The sequence below is a fragment of the Eschrichtius robustus genome, chromosome 1 (assembly GCF_028021215.1).
Source record: "Eschrichtius robustus isolate mEscRob2 chromosome 1, mEscRob2.pri, whole genome shotgun sequence".
Taxonomy (NCBI): Eukaryota; Metazoa; Chordata; class Mammalia; order Artiodactyla; family Eschrichtiidae; genus Eschrichtius; species Eschrichtius robustus.
The window spans coordinates 92,808,954-92,831,099 of NC_090824.1; positions in this window are offsets into that span (position 1 = coordinate 92,808,954).

Below are 22,146 nucleotides of genomic sequence, written 5' to 3' on the forward strand. Positions count from 1 at the left end.
GTGTGACCTAAAAAATGATACCCATGAACTTATTTCCAAGAAAAGGACACTCATGGATTAAGAAATCAAAATTATGTTTCACCAAATGGAAAGGTGGGAGGAATGGATACATTAGGTTAAGGGGGTGACAGACCTAAACTAATATATATGAAACATATAATCACCAAAGGCCTATGGAATACCAGGAGAGGTCCACTCAACACTCTGTAATAACGTCCATGGGAAAGGATCCAAAGATGAATACATAGATAGATAGACATAATGAACCAGATTCTGTACACCCAGAACATACACAACATTATTATCAAATTGGCTCTGATAAAAAATAAACATAAAATTTAAAAAACAAACAAGAAGTAAGGAGATATAAGCGGTTGGGGGTTTGCCTTGGCACATTCCCCTCTAATTTACAGCCTACTGAACCGATTTCCAGGAAGGCTCTGTTGCCCAACTACCCTGAGATTTAAATGCAGAAATTTTGCCACCTTGTGGCCCTTTCCCACAAGAGCGGCTTTAAGCCACAGCTAACGGTCACTTACTATTCACAAGGACTCAGGGCTGTAAAGGACCCCTGCCCTCCAAAAAATGTTCCGAGGTAGGGAATGGCCAAAAAAACTCAAAAGAGAGCAAAGATTTCGAGGAGATCGTATGAGAGGCAAGTTTTACACACACTTTTTTTTTTTAAAAAAAGAAAATGGATAAAAGGTCAACATCAGGAATTATTACACTCATGCAAATCTAATCTACGAAAAGGTTTCGACACACACCAGTCGAACGACCGTCAGCAAAATGCCTACGAACAATAAATGCTGAAGAGGTTTTAGAGAACTGTGTACCCTCTAGCTGCCGGTGAGATGTAAAGTGGCAAGGGCCAATAATGAGAACAGAAAGGAACTGCGTTTCAAAGTAAAGACTGAGGGACCATTCAATCCAGCAGGCCCACCGCTGGGCCTTTCACCTGAGAAGACCAGAGTCGAGAAGACACAGGCTGGCAAAGGTGCACTGACGCAGTATTCACAAAAGCCAAGACGTGGAAGCAACCAAAATGTCCATCAACAGAGGAACGGACAAAGAAGAAGTGGTCCATGTACACAGTGGAATATTAGCCGTGGAAAACAATGACACACTGCTCTTTGCAGCACCATAGATGATCCTGGAGATTATCCCGGAACATGAGGTCAGTCGGAACGCAAAAGACAAATATCTTTTGATGTCATTTGTAGGTGTTATCTAACAACTGACACAAATGAACTTATTTCCACAGAGAAAGACACTCACAGACTTAGAAAACAACTCTGGTTATCTAAAAGGAAAGGTGGGAGCAATGGACAAATTAAGATTAGGGTTGCCATACGTATACCAATACATATTAAATACATATATCAAAAAGGCCGACCATATACCAAGGGAGGTCTACTGAACACTGTGTATTAATTTACATGGGAAGATGATCTGTACATGAATAGAGACAGACGATGTACAAATGAACCAGTTTGTGTACATCTAGAACAAATAATACTCTAATCATGAACCTGATTAAGAAAATTAAATTATAACAATGAAGATGATGTACTGAGACATAAACTTCGGGGTTTTTTTCCTGGCACATTCCATTCTAATTGACAACCTAGGAACACGACTTCCAGGAAAGCTCTGCTGCCCCAGTGACCAGATTTAGGAATGGAGAGACGCTGCCGCCGTATGGCCGATTCCCACAACAGCAGCTTTCAACCCAGCGCTAATGGTCGCTAAATATTAACAACACTTGCAAGCCTGAACGTGACACACGCCCTCAAAAAAAATCCTGGGGTCGAAAATCGACCGAAAAATACAAAAGAGGGCAAGGTTTCAAGAAGACAATTTCAAGAGGTATATTTTACAAGCACTTTATTTTTCTTTGTAACAACAACAGCAGCAAAAAGGCGTGGAAAAATGCTCATCGTTAGCTCATCATAAAAGACATGCAGATCCAATCTACAAAAACGTATCAGCTCACACCGGTCAGAATGACCATCAGCAAAATTCTGCAAACAGTAAATGCTGAAGGGGCTGTGGAGAAATGCGTACCCTCATCTCTAAGTGAGACTAAACTGGTAAGAGACACTAATGAAAACGGAATGGAGGTGCCTTTAACAGATCCACATTGAGGTACCATAGGATTCAGCAGGCACACTCCTGGGCCTATGACCTAAGAAGACAGAATCAGACAGACACAGGCAGGCAAAACTGCAGTGCAGCAGTATTACAATAGCCAAGACACGGAAACAACCAAAAAGTCCATCAAAAGATGAATGGAAAAGAAGAACTGGTACACGTACAGGTGGAATATTAGCCAAGGAAAAAAATGAAACAATGCCGTTTGCAGCACCATAGATGAGTCTAGAGGTAATCACAACTTGAAGTAAGGCAGAAAGCGAAGGACACATATCCTATGATATCACTTAATGGGGTTACCTAAAAATGGATACCAATGAAGATTGTTCACAGAGAAAGGCAATCAAAGATTCGATCAACAAACGTATGGTTAGCCAAATGGAAAGGCGTGAGGATGGAATAAATTAGGATACTGCGGTAAACAGGGATATACCAACACATGTGAAATATACAAGCACCAAAGACCTACGGAATACCAAGAGAAGACGGCTCAACAGCGTGTCATAACCCACATGGGAAATGGATCCGAAGATGAACAGATATATGTATATGTGTAAAAGAACCCCATCTTACACACTTAGAACAAACAAAACATTGTGATCAAATTTGCTGTGATAAGAAATAAAAATTAAATTAAGAAAACCAACAAGAAGGAATGAGACATAAACGTATGGGGGTTTTCCCTGGCACATTCCATTCTAATTTACAAGTTGGAACATTACACCCAGGAAGGCTCTTTGGCCCTAGTTAACCAGTTCTGGGGATGGAGAAATGCCGCAGCCTTGTGACCGTCTCCTGCAAAAGCAGCCTTAAACACCGTGCTAAGGGTCACTTGATATTCACAAGAACTGCAGCTCAGTAAATGACACCTGCCCTCAAAAAAATATCCTGGATTCGAATATCGACGAAAACATTCAAAAGAGGGCAACCTTTCAAGAAGACAATTTCAAGAGGCATATTTAACTCACATTTTTTTCTTTTCTTTCTTTTTTATTTTTGTTTAACCAAAAAGGCCCTGGAAGAAGCTCAACATCAGGAATTAATAAAGACATGCAAATGCAATCTACAAAAACTTTTACCTGACAACAGTCAGAATGATCATCAGCAAAAAACCTCTAAACAATAAATGGTCAAGGGGTTTTAGAGACCTGTGTACCCTCTAGCTGCTGGTGGGATGTCAAAAGGTAACAGCCAGTAATGAGAACAGAAAGGAGGCGCGTTTGAAGGAAAAAACTGGGCTACCATATGATCTGGTAGGCCCACTACTGGGCCTATCACCCGGGAAGACCAGAATCAAAAAGACACAGGCCGACAATCTTACACTGCAGCACTATGTACCCTAGGCAAGACTTGAAACAACCAAAATGTCCATCAACAGATGAATGCACAAAGAAGAAGTGGTCCACGTACACAATGGAATATTACTCCGATAAAAAATATAAACTAAATACAAAAAACAAACATAAGTAAGGAGACATAAGCTTTGGGGGTTTATCCGGGCACATTCCACTCGAATGTACAACCAAGGAACACTACTTCCAGGAAGGTGCGGTTTCCCTAGTAACCAGAGTGGGGAATGTAGAAATGCTGCGGCCCTGTGGCCGTTTGCCGCAACAGCAGTTTCAAAGCCTGTGCTAAAGGACACTTCATATTCACAAGGACTGCAGGGCTATACATGACACCTGCCAACAAAATGTGCTGAGGGAGGTAATGGCCAAAAAAATTCAAAATATGGCACATACTTCAAGAAGCCATTTGAATAGGTAAGCTGTACTCACTCTTTAAAAAGCAAAAAAAAAAACAAAAAAAAAAACATGGCTATAAGCTCCATATAAGGAATTACAAGACATATGCAAATCCAGCCACAAAAAGGTATCAGCTCACACCGGTCAGAATGACCATCAGCAAAAAAATACAAACAATAAATGCTGAAGAGGTTGCGAAGAAATGCATGCCCTCGACTGTAAGTGGCTCGTAAACTGGTAAGTGCCACGAAGGAAAACAGAAGGGAGCTGCCTTTAAAAGGTAAACACGGAGATACCATATGATCCCGCAGGCCCACTCCTTGGCCTATAACCTAGGAAGACAGAAATGGAAAGGCACGAGCAGGCAAAACTGCACTGCAGCAGTATTACTATAGCCAAGACACGGAAACAACCAAAAAGTCCATCAAGAGACGAATGGACAAAGAAGAACCGGTACGTGTACAGATGGAATAGTAGCCACGGAAGAAAAATGAAACAATGCACTTTGCAGAACCATAGATGACTCTGGAGGTCATCACACAACTTGAAGTCAGACAGAAAGCGAAAGACACATATCCTAGGATATCAATTATAGGTGTTACCTAAAAATTGATACCAATGAAGATATTTCCACAGAGAAAGGCAATCACAGATTTATTCAACAAACTTATGGTTAACCCACTGGAAATTTGTGAAGATTGGATACATTAGGATATCGGGGTTAACAGAGATATACAAACACACGTGAAATATATAATCACCAAAGACCTCCGGAATTCCAAAAGAAGACTACTCAACACTGTGTCATAACCTACATGGCACACGGATCCCAAGATGAATACATATATGTATAGGTGTCAAGCAAACACATCTTGCACACCTAGAACAAACAAAACATTATAATCAAATTTGCTGTGATAAAACATAAAAATTAAATTAAAAAGAACGAACAAGAAGTAATGAGGCATACAATTATAGGGGTTCTTCCTGGCTCATTCCATTCTAACTTACAACCTTGGAACACAGCTTCCAGGAAGGCTCTGTTGACCTAGTAACCAGATTTGAGAATGGAGAAATCCTGCAGCATTTTGGCCTTCCTGCAACAGCAGTTTTAAACCAAGTGCTAATGGTCAGTTAAAAGTCACCTTCATTGCAGGCCTGTAAATGACACCTGCCCTCAAAAAAAATTCTGGGGTCGAAAATCGACCCAAAAATTCAAAAGAGGGCAAGCTTTCAAGAAGAGAATTTCAAGAGGCATATTTTACACACATTTTGTCTTTTCTCTCTTTTCTGTTTTTTTTTTCCTTTAACCAAAAAAAGGGCATGGAAAAATGCTCAACATCAGAAGTTAATAAAGACATGCAAATCCCATCTATCAAAACGTTCACCTCACAACAGTCAGAATGATCATCAGCAAAACAGTCCACAAACAATACATGCTGAAGGGGTTTTAGAGAACTGTGCTGTGGACCCTCTAGCTGCTGGTGGGATGTAAACTGGTTACAGCCAGTAGTTAGAACAGAATGAACGTGCGTTTCAAGGTAAAAATTGAGCTACCATACGAACTGGTAAGCCCACTACCGGGCCTAGCACCTGAGAAGACCACAATCCAAAAGACACCGGCTGGCAATCCTACACTGCAGTAATATTTACCACAGCCAACACTTGGAAGCAACCAAAATAGCCATCAATAGATGAACGCACCAGAAGCACTGGTCCATGTACACAATGGAATAGTAGACATGGAAAAGCCTGAAACAGTGCTGTTTGTACCACCATAGAAGGACCGAGGTATAATCACACCACTGGAAGTAAGAAAGAACCCGAAAGAAAGATATCCTATGATGTCACTTACAGGTGTGACCTAAAAAATGATACCCATGAACTTATTTCCAAGAAAAGGACACTCATGGATTAAGAAATCAAAATTATGTTTCACCAAATGGAAAGGTGGGAGGAATGGATACATTAGGTTAAGGGGGTGACAGACCTAAACTAATATATATGAAACATATAATCACCAAAGGCCTATGGAATACCAGGAGAGGTCCACTCAACACTCTGTAATAACGTCCATGGGAAAGGATCCAAAGATGAATACATAGATAGATAGACATAATGAACCAGATTCTGTACACCCAGAACATACACAACATTATTATCAAATTGGCTCTGATAAAAAATAAACATAAAATTTAAAAAACAAACAAGAAGTAAGGAGATATAAGCGGTTGGGGGTTTGCCTTGGCACATTCCCCTCTAATTTACAGCCTACTGAACCGATTTCCAGGAAGGCTCTGTTGCCCAACTACCCTGAGATTTAAATGCAGAAATTTTGCCACCTTGTGGCCCTTTCCCACAAGAGCGGCTTTAAGCCACAGCTAACGGTCACTTACTATTCACAAGGACTCAGGGCTGTAAAGGACCCCTGCCCTCCAAAAAATGTTCCGAGGTAGGGAATGGCCAAAAAAACTCAAAAGAGAGCAAAGATTTCGAGGAGATCGTATGAGAGGCAAGTTTTACACACACTTTTTTTTTTTAAAAAAAGAAAATGGATAAAAGGTCAACATCAGGAATTATTACACTCATGCAAATCTAATCTACGAAAAGGTTTCGACACACACCAGTCGAACGACCGTCAGCAAAATGCCTACGAACAATAAATGCTGAAGAGGTTTTAGAGAACTGTGTACCCTCTAGCTGCCGGTGAGATGTAAAGTGGCAAGGGCCAATAATGAGAACAGAAAGGAACTGCGTTTCAAAGTAAAGACTGAGGGACCATTCAATCCAGCAGGCCCACCGCTGGGCCTTTCACCTGAGAAGACCAGAGTCGAGAAGACACAGGCTGGCAAAGGTGCACTGACGCAGTATTCACAAAAGCCAAGACGTGGAAGCAACCAAAATGTCCATCAACAGAGGAACGGACAAAGAAGAAGTGGTCCATGTACACAGTGGAATATTAGCCGTGGAAAACAATGACACACTGCTCTTTGCAGCACCATAGATGATCCTGGAGATTATCCCGGAACATGAGGTCAGTCGGAACGCAAAAGACAAATATCTTTTGATGTCATTTGTAGGTGTTATCTAACAACTGACACAAATGAACTTATTTCCACAGAGAAAGACACTCACAGACTTAGAAAACAACTCTGGTTATCTAAAAGGAAAGGTGGGAGCAATGGACAAATTAAGATTAGGGTTGCCATACGTATACCAATACATATTAAATACATATATCAAAAAGGCCGACCATATACCAAGGGAGGTCTACTGAACACTGTGTATTAATTTACATGGGAAGATGATCTGTACATGAATAGAGACAGACGATGTACAAATGAACCAGTTTGTGTACATCTAGAACAAATAATACTCTAATCATGAACCTGATTAAGAAAATTAAATTATAACAATGAAGATGATGTACTGAGACATAAACTTCGGGGTTTTTTTCCTGGCACATTCCATTCTAATTGACAACCTAGGAACACGACTTCCAGGAAAGCTCTGCTGCCCCAGTGACCAGATTTAGGAATGGAGAGACGCTGCCGCCGTATGGCCGATTCCCACAACAGCAGCTTTCAACCCAGCGCTAATGGTCGCTAAATATTAACAACACTTGCAAGCCTGAACGTGACACACGCCCTCAAAAAAAATCCTGGGGTCGAAAATCGACCGAAAAATACAAAAGAGGGCAAGGTTTCAAGAAGACAATTTCAAGAGGTATATTTTACAAGCACTTTATTTTTCTTTGTAACAACAACAGCAGCAAAAAGGCGTGGAAAAATGCTCATCGTTAGCTCATCATAAAAGACATGCAGATCCAATCTACAAAAACGTATCAGCTCACACCGGTCAGAATGACCATCAGCAAAATTCTGCAAACAGTAAATGCTGAAGGGGCTGTGGAGAAATGCGTACCCTCATCTCTAAGTGAGACTAAACTGGTAAGAGACACTAATGAAAACGGAATGGAGGTGCCTTTAACAGATCCACATTGAGGTACCATAGGATTCAGCAGGCACACTCCTGGGCCTATGACCTAAGAAGACAGAATCAGACAGACACAGGCAGGCAAAACTGCAGTGCAGCAGTATTACAATAGCCAAGACACGGAAACAACCAAAAAGTCCATCAAAAGATGAATGGAAAAGAAGAACTGGTACACGTACAGGTGGAATATTAGCCAAGGAAAAAAATGAAACAATGCCGTTTGCAGCACCATAGATGAGTCTAGAGGTAATCACAACTTGAAGTAAGGCAGAAAGCGAAGGACACATATCCTATGATATCACTTAATGGGGTTACCTAAAAATGGATACCAATGAAGATTGTTCACAGAGAAAGGCAATCAAAGATTCGATCAACAAACGTATGGTTAGCCAAATGGAAAGGCGTGAGGATGGAATAAATTAGGATACTGCGGTAAACAGGGATATACCAACACATGTGAAATATACAAGCACCAAAGACCTACGGAATACCAAGAGAAGACGGCTCAACAGCGTGTCATAACCCACATGGGAAATGGATCCGAAGATGAACAGATATATGTATATGTGTAAAAGAACCCCATCTTACACACTTAGAACAAACAAAACATTGTGATCAAATTTGCTGTGATAAGAAATAAAAATTAAATTAAGAAAACCAACAAGAAGGAATGAGACATAAACGTATGGGGGTTTTCCCTGGCACATTCCATTCTAATTTACAAGTTGGAACATTACACCCAGGAAGGCTCTTTGGCCCTAGTTAACCAGTTCTGGGGATGGAGAAATGCCGCAGCCTTGTGACCGTCTCCTGCAAAAGCAGCCTTAAACACCGTGCTAAGGGTCACTTGATATTCACAAGAACTGCAGCTCAGTAAATGACACCTGCCCTCAAAAAAATATCCTGGATTCGAATATCGACGAAAACATTCAAAAGAGGGCAACCTTTCAAGAAGACAATTTCAAGAGGCATATTTAACTCACATTTTTTTCTTTTCTTTCTTTTTTATTTTTGTTTAACCAAAAAGGCCCTGGAAGAAGCTCAACATCAGGAATTAATAAAGACATGCAAATGCAATCTACAAAAACTTTTACCTGACAACAGTCAGAATGATCATCAGCAAAAAACCTCTAAACAATAAATGGTCAAGGGGTTTTAGAGACCTGTGTACCCTCTAGCTGCTGGTGGGATGTCAAAAGGTAACAGCCAGTAATGAGAACAGAAAGGAGGTGCGTTTGAAGGAAAAAACTGGGCTACCATATGATCTGGTAGGCCCACTACTGGGCCTATCACCCGAGAAGACCAGAATCAAAAAGACACAGGCCGACAATCCTACACTGCAGCACTATGTACCCTAGGCAAGACTTGAAACAACCAAAATGTCCATCAACAGATGAATGCACAAAGAAGAAGTGGTCCACGTACACAATGGAATATTACTCCGATAAAAAATATAAACTAAATACAAAAAACAAACATAAGTAAGGAGACATAAGCTTTGGGGGTTTATCCGGGCACATTCCACTCGAATGTACAACCAAGGAACACTACTTCCAGGAAGGTACGGTTTCCCTAGTAACCAGAGTGGGGAATGTAGAAATGCTGCGGCCCTGTGGCCGTTTGCCGCAACAGCAGTTTGAAAGCCTGTGCTAAAGGACACTTCATATTCACAAGGACTGCAGGGCTATACATGACACCTGCCAACAAAATGTGCTGAGGGAGGTAATGGCCAAAAAAATTCAAAATATGGCACATACTTCAAGAAGCCATTTGAATAGGTAAGCTGTACTCACTCTTTAAAAAGCAAAAAAAAAAACAAAAAAAAAACATGGCTATAAGCTCCATATAAGGAATTACAAGACATATGCAAATCCAGCCACAAAAAGGTATCAGCTCACACCGGTCAGAATGACCATCAGCAAAAAAATACAAACAATAAATGCTGAAGAGGTTGCGAAGAAATGCATGCCCTCGACTGTAAGTGGCTCGTAAACTGGTAAGTGCCACGAAGGAAAACAGAAGGGAGCTGCCTTTAAAAGGTAAACACGGAGATACCATATGATCCCGCAGGCCCACTCCTTGGCCTATAACCTAGGAAGACAGAAATGGAAAGGCACGAGCAGGCAAAACTGCACTGCAGCAGTATTACAATAGCCAAGACACGGAAACAACCAAAAAGTCCATCAAGAGACGAATGGACAAAGAAGAACCGGTACGTGTACAGATGGAATAGTAGCCACGGAAGAAAAATGAAACAATGCACTTTGCAGAACCATAGATGACTCTGGAGGTCATCACACAACTTGAAGTCAGACAGAAAGCGAAAGACACATATCCTAGGATATCAATTATAGGTGTTACCTAAAAATTGATACCAATGAAGATATTTCCACAGAGAAAGGCAATCACAGATTTATTCAACAAACTTATGGTTAACCCACTGGAAATTTGTGAAGATTGGATACATTAGGATATCGGGGTTAACAGAGATATACAAACACACGTGAAATATATAATCACCAAAGACCTCCGGAATTCCAAAAGAAGACTACTCAACACCGTGTCATAACCTACATGGCACACGGATCCCAAGATGAATACATATATGTATAGGTGTCAAGCAAACACATCTTGCACACCTAGAACAAACAAAACATTATAATCAAATTTGCTGTGATAAAACATAAAAATTAAATTAAAAAGAACGAACAAGAAGTAATGAGGCATACAATTATAGGGGTTCTTCCTGGCTCATTCCATTCTAACTTACAACCTTGGAACACAGCTTCCAGGAAGGCTCTGTTGACCTAGTAACCAGATTTGAGAATGGAGAAATCCTGCAGCATTTTGGCCTTCCTGCAACAGCAGTTTTAAACCAAGTGCTAATGGTCAGTTAAAAGTCACCTTCATTGCAGGCCTGTAAATGACACCTGCCCTCAAAAAAAATTCTGGGGTCGAAAATCGACCCAAAAATTCAAAAGAGGGCAAGCTTTCAAGAAGAGAATTTCAAGAGGCATATTTTACACACATTTTGTCTCTTTTCTCTCTTTTCTGTTTTTTTTTTCCTTTAACCAAAAAAAGGGCATGGAAAAATGCTCAACATCAGAAGTTAATAAAGACATGCAAATCCCATCTATCAAAACGTTCACCTCACAACAGTCAGAATGATCATCAGCAAAACAGTCCACAAACAATACATGCTGAAGGGGTTTTAGAGAACTGTGCTGTGGACCCTCTAGCTGCTGGTGGGATGTAAACTGGTTACAGCCAGTAGTTAGAACAGAATGAACGTGCGTTTCAAGGTAAAAATTGAGCTACCATACGAACTGGTAAGCCCACTACCGGGCCTAGCACCTGAGAAGACCACAATCCAAAAGACACCGGCTGGCAATCCTACACTGCAGTAATATTTACCACAGCCAACACTTGGAAGCAACCAAAATAGCCATCAATAGATGAACGCACCAGAAGCACTGGTCCATGTACACAATGGAATAGTAGACATGGAAAAGCCTGAAACAGTGCTGTTTGTACCACCATAGAAGGACCGAGGTATAATCACACCACTGGAAGTAAGAAAGAACCCGAAAGAAAGATATCCTATGATGTCACTTACAGGTGTGACCTAAAAAATGATACCCATGAACTTATTTCCAAGAAAAGGACACTCATGGATTAAGAAATCAAAATTATGTTTCACCAAATGGAAAGGTGGGAGGAATGGATACATTAGGTTAAGGGGGTGACAGACCTAAACTAATATATATGAAACATATAATCACCAAAGGCCTATGGAATACCAGGAGAGGTCCACTCAACACTCTGTAATAACGTCCATGGGAAAGGATCCAAAGATGAATACATAGATAGATAGACATAATGAACCAGATTCTGTACACCCAGAACATACACAACATTATTATCAAATTGGCTCTGATAAAAAATAAACATAAAATTTAAAAAACAAACAAGAAGTAAGGAGATATAAGCGGTTGGGGGTTTGCCTTGGCACATTCCCCTCTAATTTACAGCCTACTGAACCGATTTCCAGGAAGGCTCTGTTGCCCAACTACCCTGAGATTTAAATGCAGAAATTTTGCCACCTTGTGGCCCTTTCCCACAAGAGCGGCTTTAAGCCACAGCTAACGGTCACTTACTATTCACAAGGACTCAGGGCTGTAAAGGACCCCTGCCCTCCAAAAAATGTTCCGAGGTAGGGAATGGCCAAAAAAACTCAAAAGAGAGCAAAGATTTCGAGGAGATCGTATGAGAGGCAAGTTTTACACACACTTTTTTTTTTTTTTAAAAAAAGAAAATGGATAAACGGTCAACATCAGGAATTATTACACTCATGCAAATCTAATCTACGAAAAGGTTTCGACACACACCAGTCGAACGACCGTCAGCAAAATGCCTACGAACAATAAATGCTGAAGAGGTTTTAGAGAACTGTGTACCCTCTAGCTGCCGGTGAGATGTAAAGTGGCAAGGGCCAATAATGAGAACAGAAAGGAACTGCGTTTCAAAGTAAAGACTGAGGGACCATTCAATCCAGCAGGCCCACCGCTGGGCCTTTCACCTGAGAAGACCAGAGTCGAGAAGACACAGGCTGGCAAAGGTGCACTGACGCAGTATTCACAAAAGCCAAGACGTGGAAGCAACCAAAATGTCCATGAACAGAGGAACGGACAAAGAAGAAGTGGTCCATGTACACAGTGGAATATTAGCCGTGGAAAACAATGACACACTGCTCTTTGCAGCACCATAGATGATCCTGGAGATTATCCCGCAACATGAGGTCAGTCGGAACGCAAAAGACAAATATCTTTTGATGTCATTTGTAGGTGTTATCTAACAACTGACACAAATGAACTTATTTCCACAGAGAAAGACACTCACAGACTTAGAAAACAACTCTGGTTATCTAAAAGGAAAGGTGGGAGCAATGGACAAATTAAGATTAGGGTTGCCATACGTATACCAATACACATTAAATACATATATCAAAAAGACCGACCATATACCAAGGGAGGTCTACTGAACACTGTGTATTAATTTACATGGGAAGATGATCTGTACATGAATAGAGACAGACGATGTACAAATGAACCAGTTTGTGTACATCTAGAACAAATAATACTCTAATCATGAACCTGATTAAGAAAATTAAATTATAACAATGAAGATGATGTACTGAGACATAAACTTCGGGGTTTTTTTCCTGGCACATTCCATTCTAATTGACAACCTAGGAACACGACTTCCAGGAAAGCTCTGCTGCCCCAGTGACCAGATTTAGGAATGGAGAGACGCTGCCGCCGTATGGCCGATTCCCACAACAGCAGCTTTCAACCCAGCGCTAATGGTCGCTAAATATTAACAACACTTGCAAGCCTGAACGTGACACACGCCCTCAAAAAAAATCCTGGGGTCGAAAATCGACCGAAAAATACAAAAGAGGGCAAGGTTTCAAGAAGACAATTTCAAGAGGTATATTTTACAAGCACTTTATTTTTCTTTGTAACAACAACAGCAGCAAAAAGGCGTGGAAAAATGCTCATCGTTAGCTCATCATAAAAGACATGCAGATCCAATCTACAAAAACGTATCAGCTCACACCGGTCAGAATGACCATCAGCAAAATTCTGCAAACAGTAAATGCTGAAGGGGCTGTGGAGAAATGCGTACCCTCATCTCTAAGTGAGACTAAACTGGTAAGAGACACTAATGAAAACGGAATGGAGGTGCCTTTAACAGATCCACATTGAGGTACCATAGGATTCAGCAGGCACACTCCTGGGCCTATGACCTAAGAAGACAGAATCAGACAGACACAGGCAGGCAAAACTGCAGTGCAGCAGTATTACAATAGCCAAGACACGGAAACAACCAAAAAGTCCATCAAAAGATGAATGGAAAAGAAGAACTGGTACACGTACAGGTGGAATATTAGCCAAGGAAAAAAATGAAACAATGCCGTTTGCAGCACCATAGATGAGTCTAGAGGTAATCACAACTTGAAGTAAGGCAGAAAGCGAAGGACACATATCCTATGATATCACTTAATGGGGTTACCTAAAAATGGATACCAATGAAGATTGTTCACAGAGAAAGGCAATCAAAGATTCGATCAACAAACGTATGGTTAGCCAAATGGAAAGGCGTGAGGATGGAATAAATTAGGATACTGCGGTAAACAGGGATATACCAACACATGTGAAATATACAAGCACCAAAGACCTACGGAATACCAAGAGAAGACGGCTCAACAGCGTGTCATAACCCACATGGGAAATGGATCCGAAGATGAACAGATATATGTATATGTGTAAAAGAACCCCATCTTACACACTTAGAACAAACAAAACATTGTGATCAAATTTGCTGTGATAACAAATAAAAATTAAATTAAGAAAACCAACAAGAAGGAATGAGACATAAACGTATGGGGGTTTTCCCTGGCACATTCCATTCTAATTTACAAGTTGGAACATTACACCCAGGAAGGCTCTTTGGCCCTAGTTAACCAGTTCTGGGGATGGAGAAATGCCGCAGCCTTGTGACCGTCTCCTGCAAAAGCAGCCTTAAACACCGTGCTAAGGGTCACTTGATATTCACAAGAACTGCAGCTCAGTAAATGACACCTGCCCTCAAAAAAATATCCTGGATTCGAATATCGACGAAAACATTCAAAAGAGGGCAACCTTTCAAGAAGACAATTTCAAGAGGCATATTTAACTCACATTTTTTTCTTTTCTTTCTTTTTTATTTTTGTTTAACCAAAAAGGCCCTGGAAAAAGCTCAACATCAGGAATTAATAAAGACATGCAAATGCAATCTACAAAAACTTTTACCTGACAACAGTCAGAATGATCATCAGCAAAAAACCTCTAAACAGTAAATGGTCAAGGGGTTTTAGAGACCTCTGTACCCTCTAGCTGCTGGTGGGATGTCAAAAGGTAACAGCCAGTAATGAGAACAGAAAGGAGGTGCGTTTGAAGGAAAAAACTGGGCTACCATATGATCTGGTAGGCCCACTACTGGGCCTATCACCCGAGAAGACCAGAATCAAAAAGACACAGGCCGACAATCCTACACTGCAGCACTATGTACCCTAGGCAAGACTTGAAACAACCAAAATGTCCATCAACAGATGAATGCACAAAGAAGAAGTGGTCCACGTACACAATGGAATATTACTCCGATAAAAAATATAAACTAAATACAAAAAACAAACATAAGTAAGGAGACATAAGCTTTGGGGGTTTATCCGGGCACATTCCACTTGAATGTACAACCAAGGAACACTACTTCCAGGAAGGTACGGTTTCCCTAGTAACCAGAGTGGGGAATGTAGAAATGCTGCGGCCCTGTGGCCGTTTGCCGCAACAGCAGTTTGAAAGCCTGTGCTAAAGGACACTTCATATTCACAAGGACTGCAGGGCTATACATGACACCTGCCAACAAAATGTGCTGAGGGAGGTAATGGCCAAAAAAATTCAAAATATGGCACATACTTCAAGAAGCCATTTGAATAGGTAAGCTGTACTCACTCTTTAAAAAGCAAAAAAAAAAACAAAAAAAAAACATGGCTATAAGCTCCATATAAGGAATTACAAGACATATGCAAATCCAGCCACAAAAAGGTATCAGCTCACACCGGTCAGAATGACCATCAGCAAAAAAATACAAACAATAAATGCTGAAGAGGTTGCGAAGAAATGCATGCCCTCGACTGTAAGTGGCTCGTAAACTGGTAAGTGCCACGAAGGAAAACAGAAGGGAGCTGCCTTTAAAAGGTAAACACGGAGATACCATATGATCCCGCAGGCCCACTCCTTGGCCTATAACCTAGGAAGACAGAAATGGAAAGGCACGAGCAGGCAAAACTGCACTGCAGCAGTATTACAATAGCCAAGACACGGAAACAACCAAAAAGTCCATCAAGAGACGAATGGACAAAGAAGAACCGGTACGTGTACAGATGGAATAGTAGCCACGGAAGAAAAATGAAACAATGCACTTTGCAGAACCATAGATGACTCTGGAGGTCATCACACAACTTGAAGTCAGACAGAAAGCGAAAGACACATATCCTAGGATATCAATTATAGGTGTTACCTAAAAATTGATACCAATGAAGATATTTCCACAGAGAAAGGCAATCACAGATTTATTCAACAAACTTATGGTTAACCCACTGGAAATTTGTGAAGATTGGATACATTAGGATATCGGGGTTAACAGAGATATACAAACACACGTGAAATATATAATCACCAAAGACCTCCGGAATTCCAAAAGAAGACTACTCAACACCGTGTCATAACCTACATGGCACACGGATCCCAAGATGAATACATATATGTATAGGTGTCAAGCAAACACATCTTGCACACCTAGAACAAACAAAACATTATAATCAAATTTGCTGTGATAAAACATAAAAATTAAATTAAAAAGAACGAACAAGAAGTAATGAGGCATACAATTATAGGGGTTCTTCCTGGCTCATTCCATTCTAACTTACAACCTTGGAACACAGCTTCCAGGAAGGCTCTGTTGACCTAGTAACCAGATTTGAGAATGGAGAAATCCTGCAGCATTTTGGCCTTCCTGCAACAGCAGTTTTAAACCAAGTGCTAATGGTCAGTTAAAAGTCACCTTCATTGCAGGCCTGTAAATGACACCTGCCCTCAAAAAAAATTCTGGGGTCGAAAATCGACCCAAAAATTCAAAAGAGGGCAAGCTTTCAAGAAGAGAATTTCAAGAGGCATATTTTACACACATTTTGTCTTTTCTCTCTTTTCTGTTTTTTTTTTCCTTTAACCAAAAAAAGGGCATGGAAAAATGCTCAACATCAGAAGTTAATAAAGACATGCAAATCCCATCTATCAAAACGTTCACCTCACAACAGTCAGAATGATCATCAGCAAAACAGTCCACAAACAATACATGCTGAAGGGGTTTTAGAGAACTGTGCTGTGGACCCTCTAGCTGCTGGTGGGATGTAAACTGGTTACAGCCAGTAGTTAGAACAGAATGAACGTGCGTTTCAAGGTAAAAATTGAGCTACCATACGAACTGGTAAGCCCACTACCGGGCCTAGCACCTGAGAAGACCACAATCCAAAAGACACCGGCTGGCAATCCTACACTGCAGTAATATTTACCACAGCCAACACTTGGAAGCAACCAAAATAGCCATCAATAGATGAACGCACCAGAAGCACTGGTCCATGTACACAATGGAATAGTAGACATGGAAAAGCCTGAAACAGTGCTGTTTGTACCACCATAGAAGGACCGAGGTATAATCACACCACTGGAAGTAAGAAAGAACCCGAAAGAAAGATATCCTATGATGTCACTTACAGGTGTGACCTAAAAAATGATACCCATGAACTTATTTCCAAGAAAAGGACACTCATGGATTAAGAAATCAAAATTATGTTTCACCAAATGGAAAGGTGGGAGGAATGGATACATTAGGTTATGGGGGCGACAGACCTAAACTAATATATATGAAACATATAATCACCAAAGGCCTATGGAATACCAGGAGAGGTCCACTCAACACTCTGTAATAACGTCCATGGGAAAGGATCCAAAGATGAATACATAGATAGATAGACATAATGAACCAGATTCTGTACACCCAGAACATACACAACATTATTATCAAATTGGCTCTGATAAAAAATAAACATAAATTTAAAAAACAAACAAGAAGTAAGGAGATATAAGCGGTTGGGGGTTTGCCTTGGCACATTCCCCTCTAATTTACAGCCTACTAGAACGATTTCCAGGAAGGCTCTGTTGCCCAACTACCCTGAGATTTAAATGCAGAAATTTTGCCACCTTGTGGCCCTTTCCCACAAGAGCGGCTTTAAGCCACAGCTAACGGTCACTTACTATTCACAAGGACTCAGGGCTGTAAAGGACCCCTGCCCTCCAAAAAATGTTCCAAGGTAGGGAATGGCCAAAAAAACTCAAAAGAGAGCAAAGATTTCGAGGAGATCGTATGAGAGGCAAGTTTTACACACACTTTTTTTTTTTAAAAAAAAGAAAATGGATAAAAGGTCAACATCAGGAATTATTACACTCATGCAAATCTAATCTACGAAAAGGTTTCGACACACACCAGTCGAACGACCGTCAGCAAAATGCCTACGAACAATAAATGCTGAAGAGGTTTTAGAGAACTGTGTACCCTCTAGCTGCCGGTGAGATGTAAAGTGGCAAGAGCCAATAATGAGAACAGAAAGGAACTGCGTTTCAAAGTAAAGACTGAGGGACCATTCAATCCAGCAGGCCCACCGCTGGGCCTTTCACCTGAGAAGACCAGAGTCGAGAAGACACAGGCTGGCAAAGGTGCACTGACGCAGTATTCACAAAAGCCAAGACGTGGAAGCAACCAAAATGTCCATCAACAGAGGAACGGACAAAGAAGAAGTGGTCCATGTACACAGTGGAATATTAGCCGTGGAAAACAATGACACACTGCTCCTTGCAGCACCATAGATGATCCTGGAGATTATCCCGGAACATTGAGGTCAGTCGGAACGCAAAAGACAAATATCTTTTGATGTCATTTGTAGGTGTTATCTAACAACTGACACAAATGAACTTATTTCCACAGAGAAAGACACTCACAGACTTAGAAAACAACTATGGTTATCTAAAAGGAAAGGTGGGAGCAATGGACAAATTAAGATTAGGGTTGCCATACGTATACCAATACATATTAAATACATATATCAAAAAGACCGACCATATACCAAGGGAGGTCTACTGAACACTGTGTATTAATTTACATGGGAAGATGATCTGTACATGAATAGAGACAGACGATGTACAAATGAACCAGTCTGTGTACATCTAGAACAAATAATATTCTAATCATGAACCTGATTAAGAAAATTATAACAATGAAGATGATGTACTGAGACATAAACTTCGGGGTGTTTTTCCTGGCACATTCCATTCTAATTGACAACCTAGGAACACGACTTCCAGGAAAGCTCTGCTGCCCCAGTGACCAGATTTAGGAATGGAGAGACGCTGCCGCCGTATGGCCGATTCCCACAACAGCAGCTTTCAACCCAGCGCTAATGGTCGCTAAATATTAACAACACTTGCAAGCCTGAACGTGACACACGCCCTCAAAAAAAATCCTGGGGTCGAAAATGGACCGAAAAATACAAAAGAGGGCAAGGTTTCAAGAAGACAATTTCAAGAGGTATATTTTACAAGCACTTTATTTTTCTTTGTAACAACAACAGCAGCAAAAAGGCGTGGAAAAATGCTCATCGTTAGCTCATCATAAAAGACATGCAGATCCAATCTACAAAAACGTATCAGCTCACACCGGTCAGAATGACCATCAGCAAAATTCTGCAAACAGTAAATGCTGAAGGGGCTGTGGAGAAATGCGTACCCTCATCTCTAAGTGAGACTAAACTGGTAAGAGACACTAATGAAAACGGAATGGAGGTGCCTTTAACAGATCCACATTGAGGTACCATAGGATTCAGCAGGCACACTCCTGGGCCTATGACCTAAGAAGACAGAATCAGACAGACACAGGCAGGCAAAACTGCAGTGCAGCAGTATTACAATAGCCAAGACACGGAAACAACCAAAAAGTCCATCAAAAGATGAATGGAAAAGAAGAACTGGTACACGTACAGGTGGAATATTAGCCAAGGAAAAAAATGAAACAATGCCGTTTGCAGCACCATAGATGAGTCTAGAGGTAATCACAACTTGAAGTAAGGCAGAAAGCGAAGGACACATATCCTATGATATCACTTAATGGGGTTACCTAAAAATGGATACCAATGAAGATTGTTCACAGAGAAAGGCAATCAAAGATTCGATCAACAAACGTATGGTTAGCCAAATGGAAAGGCGTGAGGATGGAATAAATTAGGATACTGCGGTAAACAGGGATATACCAACACATGTGAAATATACAAGCACCAAAGACCTACGGAATACCAAGAGAAGACGGCTCAACAGCGTGTCATAACCCACATGGGAAATGGATCCGAAGATGAACAGATATATGTATATGTGTAAAAGAACCCCATCTTACACACTTAGAACAAACAAAACATTGTGATCAAATTTGCTGTGATAACAAATAAAAATTAAATTAAGAAAACCAACAAGAAGGAATGAGACATAAACGTATGGGGGTTTTCCCTGGCACATTCCATTCTAATTTACAAGTTGGAACATTACACCCAGGAAGGCTCTTTGGCCCTAGTTAACCAGTTCTGGGGATGGAGAAATGCCGCAGCCTTGTGACCGTCTCCTGCAAAAGCAGCCTTAAACACCGTGCTAAGGGTCACTTGATATTCACAAGAACTGCAGCTCAGTAAATGACACCTGCCCTCAAAAAAATATCCTGGATTCGAATATCGACGAAAACATTCAAAAGAGGGCAACCTTTCAAGAAGACAATTTCAAGAGGCATATTTAACTCACATTTTTTTCTTTTCTTTCTTTTTTATTTTTGTTTAACCAAAAAGGCCCTGGAAAAAGCTCAACATCAGGAATTAATAAAGACATGCAAATGCAATCTACAAAAACTTTTACCTGACAACAGTCAGAATGATCATCAGCAAAAAACCTCTAAACAGTAAATGGTCAAGGGGTTTTAGAGACCTCTGTACCCTCTAGCTGCTGGTGGGATGTCAAAAGGTAACAGCCAGTAATGAGAACAGAAAGGAGGTGCGTTTGAAGGAAAAAACTGGGCTACCATATGATCTGGTAGGCCCACTACTGGGCCTATCACCCGAGAAGACCAGAATCAAAAAGACACAGGCCGACAATCCTACACTGCAGCACTATGTACCCTAGGCAAGACTTGAAACAACCAAAATGTCCATCAACAGATGAATGCACAAAGAAGAAGTGGTCCACGTACACAATGGAATATTACTCCGATAAAAAATATAAACTAAATACAAAAAACAAACATAAGTAAGGAGACATAAGCTTTGGGGGTTTATCCGGGCACATTCCACTTGAATGTACAACCAAGGAACACTACTTCCAGGAAGGTACGGTTTCCCTAGTAACCAGAGTGGGGAATGTAGAAATGCTGCGGCCCTGTGGCCGTTTGCCGCAACAGCAGTTTGAAAGCCTGTGCTAAAGGACACTTCATATTCACAAGGACTGCAGGGCTATACATGACACCTGCCAACAAAATGTGCTGAGGGAGGTAATGGCCAAAAAAATTCAAAATATGGCACATACTTCAAGAAGCCATTTGAATAGGTAAGCTGTACTCACTCTTTAAAAAGCAAAAAAAAAAAACAAAAAAAAAACATGGCTATAAGCTCCATATAAGGAATTACAAGACATATGCAAATCCAGCCACAAAAAGGTATCAGCTCACACCGGTCAGAATGACCATCAGCAAAAAAATACAAACAATAAATGCTGAAGAGGTTGCGAAGAAATGCATGCCCTCGACTGTAAGTGGCTCGTAAACTGGTAAGTGCCACGAAGGAAAACAGAAGGGAGCTGCCTTTAAAAGGTAAACACGGAGATACCATATGATCCCGCAGGCCCACTCCTTGGCCTATAACCTAGGAAGACAGAAATGGAAAGGCACGAGCAGGCAAAACTGCACTGCAGCAGTATTACAATAGCCAAGACACGGAAACAACCAAAAAGTCCATCAAGAGACGAATGGACAAAGAAGAACCGGTACGTGTACAGATGGAATAGTAGCCACGGAAGAAAAATGAAACAATGCACTTTGCAGAACCATAGATGACTCTGGAGGTCATCACACAACTTGAAGTCAGACAGAAAGCGAAAGACACATATCCTAGGATATCAATTATAGGTGTTACCTAAAAATTGATACCAATGAAGATATTTCCACAGAGAAAGGCAATCACAGATTTATTCAACAAACTTATGGTTAACCCACTGGAAATTTGTGAAGATTGGATACATTAGGATATCGGGGTTAACAGAGATATACAAACACACGTGAAATATATAATCACCAAAGACCTCCGGAATTCCAAAAGAAGACTACTCAACACCGTGTCATAACCTACATGGCACACGGATCCCAAGATGAATACATATATGTATAGGTGTCAAGCAAACACATCTTGCACACCTAGAACAAACAAAACATTATAATCAAATTTGCTGTGATAAAACATAAAAATTAAATTAAAAAGAACGAACAAGAAGTAATGAGGCATACAATTATAGGG